Source organism: Camelus bactrianus, chromosome 6 (genome assembly GCF_048773025.1).
Source record: "Camelus bactrianus isolate YW-2024 breed Bactrian camel chromosome 6, ASM4877302v1, whole genome shotgun sequence".
NCBI classification, from domain to species: Eukaryota; Metazoa; Chordata; class Mammalia; order Artiodactyla; family Camelidae; genus Camelus; species Camelus bactrianus.
This window is the reverse complement of record NC_133544.1, coordinates 101559641-101565640: the sequence shown is the minus strand read 5'-3', so window position 1 is coordinate 101565640 and position 6000 is coordinate 101559641. Positions and strand designations below refer to the sequence as shown.

The window sequence follows — 6000 nt, the reverse complement described above, 5'->3', positions numbered from 1 at the left end:
GAGGAGTGTGGGGCCGCTCAGATTGGAACTGATCTGGCTGAGAGGTGAGGAGTATAGTTTCAGGATTTTGGGGGTCCTTTGGTGAGGCATGAGTGTGTAGGGGCCATAGGTTAGGACCAAGCAGGACGGAGTGTCAGGGCACAGGCCTCGGTGTGAGGAGAAGAAGCCCTGTCTTTAAGGTCTGGTGGGAGACTGGGCCTGGCCAGGGGTGGGAGGGTAGTAACAGGGAGGGGAAGGTGAGCAGGGGAAGTGGGGCTGGTGGGGTGTGGCCTGGCCCAGGGCAGTCGTGGTTCTAGTTCAGTGCCAGGACCCAGTCGGTGGCGGGGTGAAGGCTCTGGGGATGGAGACCCGGCGGGACGAGAAGGAGGGGCACCACCTGGCTCCTCCCGGCCCCAGTGGCCAGGTCTGGTAAAGCAGGAGACCCACCCGAGCAGTTTGCGCTGCAGGAGGGAGGAGGAGGAGGGGCGCGCACGCGCTGACGGACAGATGCGCGGACGCCGGAACCCGCCCAGAACGAGTGGAAGCTGGCGGCAGCCGGTTGCTCCTGGACCAGCTCCTGGAAGAGGAACACGGCCTGGGGTCTGGGCCGCCGCTTGCCCTTGGTTTGGCTGCTGCTCCCGGGCAGTTAAGGGGGCGCTGGTGGGGGCGTGCTGCTCGAAGCCGGCGGGTGACGCCTGGGCTGTGCGACTGAGGAGGCGCACAGGGAGGGGTGCGGAGGTGAGGTCACGGCCGCGCGTCCGGTTAGGACCCTGAGGCGGTTCCCAGCCGCCTCTGTGGTTAGTGGTAACCCCGCTATTAGTAGTTCCTGAACCCCGCGTTTTTGCCGCCGCTTATACCCGGGTTTAGGAGAGCAGGTACTGCCCCGGGAGGTGGGAGGGCACCAGACGGCTCCGAAGCATCTCTGACTGGCCCTCAGACCATGACCTGCTCCCGGGAGGCGGGTGCGGTGCGGTCGCGAGGCCTCGGATGCAATGGGGGCTGCCCCATGAGAGCCCCTGGATTTGCTCCCATCTTCCCCGCGGCCTGATCTTGGGGGCGGCCTCTAAATCCCCAGGTTCTTGTGACTCAGGTTACAGGTCAGGCTGCCCCTGGGAGGTGGGCGCAGTGTGATCAGTGTGCTGGGATGGCTGCAGCAACAGCGGGAAATGGTCGCAAACCCCGCGCTTTCACAGGGCAGCCCCAGTCCCGCCATCGCAGCCGCCGCCATTCCCTGACAGCACAGCACCTGCCTTCCAGGAGCAGGCTGGCCTCTAACCTGAGTTCCACGAATCTGGGGCAGCAGAGGCCAATCTCAGGCCATGCGCTGGGGAGTTTGAAGCCAATCCACGGGCTCTCATGGGCAGACCCCATATCCCGCCACTGCCTTCGACCACACCGCGCCCTCCTTCCAGAAGCAGGCTGACCTGCGGACCGTGCCTGGAGCAGCAAAAGCCGAGCCCTGGACAGGCCGTGGGAGAGAAGGGGGCAAGTCGACCAGCCTGCCAGGTCGCTGCCCATCTCCCTGCCGCTGCCCCAGGTTCGTGGATCACTTGTTTTCAAGTCAGTGGGTTCCTGAGAGGCAGGAGCGGTGCAGTCAGGAGGCGGGGTCTGCGGGGAGGGGTGCTGCCCCATGGGGATCAGGTGGACTTGCTCCCATCTCCCCCAGGGCCAGATCTGTGGACGGCCTCTGCTGCCCCAGGTTCACAGGACGCATGTCATGTCAGTCTGTCCCTGGGAGGAGTGCTCAGTGCCCTCGGGGCAGACTCAGTGGCTGACAATGATTTTGGAAGTGGGCTCTAGCCCAGCATAACTAACTCTCCTTTCTTCTCTTGCTTCCTCAGTTGGTGGCTGTATAGGCTTTTTCATTATAGGTTATTGCTGGATAATGAACATAGGTTTCTCTGCTATACAGAAGAAACTTTATTTAAAATCTATTTTTATATATAGTGGCTAACATTTGTAAATCTCAAACTCCCAAATATATCCCTTGCCATCCCCTTTCCCTGGTAACCTTAAGATTGTTGACTAAGTCTGCAAGTCTGTTTCTGTTTTGTAGATGAGTTCACAGTGTCTTTTTCTCTATTTTTTTAGATTGCACATATGAGTGATATAATTTGGTATTTTTCTGTTTCTGGCTGCTTTCACTTAGAATGACGATCTCTAGCTCCACCCATGTTGCTGCAAATGGTTTTATTTTGTCCTATTCATGGTAGAGTAATATTCCAGTCTATAAATATGCCACAACTTCTTTATCCAGTCATCTGTTGCTACATTTAGCTTGCCTCCATGTCTCGGCTACTGTATACAGTGATGCTATGAACACTGGGGTGCAGGTATCTTTTCACATTGGAGTTCTTTCCAGTTATATACCCAGATGTGGGATTTCTGGGTCATAGGGTAAGTATACTTTTAGTTTTTTGAGGGATTTCCATGCTTTCCATAATGACTACACCAAACTGGATTCCCACCAGCAGTGTAAGAGGGTACCCTTCCCTCTACAGCCTCTCTAGCATTTATCATTCATGAACTTCTGAGCGATGGCCATTCTGACTGGTGTGAGCTGATATCTCATTGTAGTTTTGATATGAATCTCTCTGTTTGTTAGTGATATCGAGCATTTTTTCATGTGCCTATTGGCCATTTGTGTCTTCATTGGAGAAATGCTTGTTTAGGTCTTCTGCCTATGTTTGGATTGAGTTGTTTGTTTTTTTGTTTTTAAGTTGTATGAGCTGTTTATATATTCTGAAAATTAAGGCTTTTTTGTTAATCGTATCATTTGCAAATATTTTCTCCCATTCGTAGGTTGTTGTTTCCTTTTTTTTTACTTATGGTTGCCTATGCTGTGAAGAAATTTATGAGTTTAATTACGTCCTTTTGTTTTTTTCTCTTATTTCCATTGCCTGGGTAGATTGCCCTAGGAGAACGTTGCTAAGATTTATGTCAGATAATGTTTTGCGTATGTTTTCTTTTAGGAGATTTATCATGTCTTGTCCATCTGCATCTTAAGCCTGTATCTAGATCTGTGCTTCAGTTTTGAATTTTGAGCTTCTTAGAGAACACCTACTCTTAGCTCATATGTCAGATTCAACATGTCTAAAGCTGATTTCATAATCATTTTTCTTGCAGCGTATCCATTTATTCAGTGGCATAATCATTCTTCTAGTCTTGAATACCCAAAGGCTTGGAATGGTCTTTGATTTATATTTCTCTCACCACCCTCCACATATTCTTGGCTTCTGGAACTGTATGTTTTTGGTTTCAAATGTCTATTCTGATTGCTGATACTCTGATGAAGAGCGTTCATCCCTGATACAAGAATTTTTCCTTCTGCTGAATTCTTGGATATTCTCTCCCCTCCTTTCAGTCAACCTTCAGTTTTGACCCTCCAACATCTAGAGTCAAGTCAAAGACTTACCACAACCAGATCTCAGCCAGGCAGTCTCGACCCTTAATCACTTTGGCCTTACCTTATTTGTTCCAATCATTATGTGACTTAGCCTCCTAGGGTAACCTGTGCCTTATTAAAATCCAGGAGTCACCAGTCTTTTCCTATCCAGTCCTCAGTTAAAACAGCTTAGAATTGCCCTGAGAACTAGTTGGAGCCCCATCCCCTTCATTGATTCTTCCCTATTTACTCCAAATACTTCTAGCTCCTCTTTGTATTTCTGCACTGTTCATGATCGGTAGCCTGTAATCTAGTCTTTGAGTACTGACTTGGTACCATTGCCGGTTGGTTTCCAATGTGTCTCCTCACTTAGCTGGTAACTGGAGAAGACTCCCTTGTTCAGCCTCCTTTATACCTTCACCCTGCTTAGCATCGGGCAATAGCAGGCATCCAGGCAGTGCTAACCTACTTTATTCGCAGGGGTGGTGGTTTGGAGTATAGCTAATAACTATTAATTCAGTGTTGCAATTAAAAAAGAAAGCCAAGAAAATCCATAAAACTTTATCTCCATGTTCAGTTTAGCGCTTTACCTCAACAGTTTTCTTAACTCTGTGTTTACATTCACATAGTGTTCAGTGCTTTTACTGTTCCCTGAGGCAAGCAGGTGAGTTGTCATTATGTTTGACTTTCACGTTACATTTCATATTGGATATATTTGTGCAATGACAAAACCTTCTTTTATAAGTAAACAGCTGGAAGCCCAGAGAGACTAACAGCCTAAACCAGGGTCACCTGGTTAGTGTTTGGCACAGGCCAGGACCGCGGTTCACATCTTCCAGCTGCTCCTCTTCCAGTGCCTTTTCATTCCAGTGCTGGGAAATGTAGCCCCATCAGCCAAACGGCCAAGTCTCATTGCTGCCCCTTTACCTGCCAGTGATGGCAGTGCTACAAAACGTGGCAAAGGAAAGGTCAGAAATAGGAGTGATAAAAGACATGGAAGTGCTGGAAATGGATCCTCAGCCTCTTCCTCCCTATTTGAGCACCTCACAAGTGTCCCTCTCTGACACTGCTGTTCATTGATTATAACACAGTCTTTAAAATCAGACTGATCTTTTGTAGGACATGCTTTTATCCTGGTCCCTTTCCTGCTAGTAGTCACCGTCATGGGCAGAAAGTGCCTGACTGTGCTCTGTTTGTCACTTAGGTGGGAGGGGAAGTGGGAGAGGAAGCGGGTTGAACTGAAGCCGAGCTTTTTACAGCTCTGTTGTTCTAGGACCAGAGCAGTTCCACTCCTGCTTTCATCACCTCTCCACCTCTGAGTCCCAGCTACCCACTCCTGCCTGCTTCCCCACATGCCACGTCCTGGGGGAGGACAGTGTGGTTGGCAATGCCCCCTCCACCCTCCGCCTTCCGCCCTGGGAGGTGCAGGAGTCTGCTTCAACTTTTGAGCTGTTTTGGTAGTTGGGCTTTTCCAGCCTTTCTAGGCATCTGCTTTCCAGCTCTGGGAAATTGGAGATGTAACTTAACCATACAAGTTCTATACTAATGTATTCAGTGGCATTAATGTGATGTTGTCTTTAAGGTGTTCTGGGACTGGATAGGAGGTTTTTAACACAGGATGCTTCACATCCAATTCTAAAGGCCTACAGGATGCAGGTGTAATTCAAGTTCTTACATGGCTGTAAGGCAGACATGGACATTAATTTATAATATGACCATATGTTCATAGATTACGGTTAGTCCGCCGGCTCTGTATCTAATAAAAGTTTAAATTCCAAACGCTTGAAGAAAATTTGTGGACCATGTCTTTTTGCCTGTAACTAGTTGCAAAAACTGAAATCAAGACTCTACCACAAGCCAGTGTTTCCCAGTAGAGAAACCCTCTACTTTTACAACCTCTAAGTAATTCAGTGGTTCTTTGGGTGAGATGAGGGATGCCAGAGTATTTGGTTGGGACACTAGAGTGGCATGACAAGTATTCTGGGACTGGTTACAGTTGAATCTCTGCTTCCTATATCCTGGACTGATTACAGAGTCAATGTTAGTGCGTTAACCAGCTTCTGAATGCAAGGGTAGCTAGGAAGACAACAGAGAAAATAGAAGGATATAAAGTAATGGAGAGACTTCAGAGCAGTACAAATGTTGACTTTGACACCACCAGCTGCTGACGTGAACTTGGCAGGAATTTGTGAGAAATGGTGGGTGTCACTGCAAGCAGGAGAGTCCTGCAGCTTTTGGGGTGAACAGGCAAAGGGGAGAGCAGATATGGTGACCACTCGGGGGCTGATTATTTGTGTCCTGAATGTGAAAATGTCTGGTCTCCTGTTCAATTTTGCAGCCACAACTTCACGTGACTCAGGGCATTATTTCCACCAGATACCATAAAAACATAAACAACCTCTGTTTCCCAAAGTGTTTGTTCTCGATCTGAGATGATTGTCCTGTGGTGGGAGGTAAGTGGGCGGTGGGTCCTATTACATCACTCCCTTTCACTAAAAGTCTACCTCGCTGCTTTTCACCCTACTGCTAGGGGTGCTGCCATTCTGTTACACCTAGACCTATAGGACAGGCTTACCTGAATCCTCACGTGAAGAGGGATAGTTATGTGCAGTTTTAAATAATTGCTTGGGTCATGT

The 6000-nt window shown here is 48.8% G+C and overlaps 1 long non-coding RNA gene across 1 annotated transcript in view; it reads left to right on the top strand.

The window, feature by feature from the left end:
- Positions 1 to 498: 498 nt before the first annotated feature.
- Positions 499 to 6000, top strand: part of LOC141578011 (uncharacterized) — a 65479-nt gene continuing 59977 nt past the window's right edge. The window contains exon 1 of the long non-coding RNA XR_012507862.1: positions 499 to 717. This is a non-coding gene — a long non-coding RNA (uncharacterized LOC141578011). The remainder of the gene's footprint in view (positions 718 to 6000) is intronic.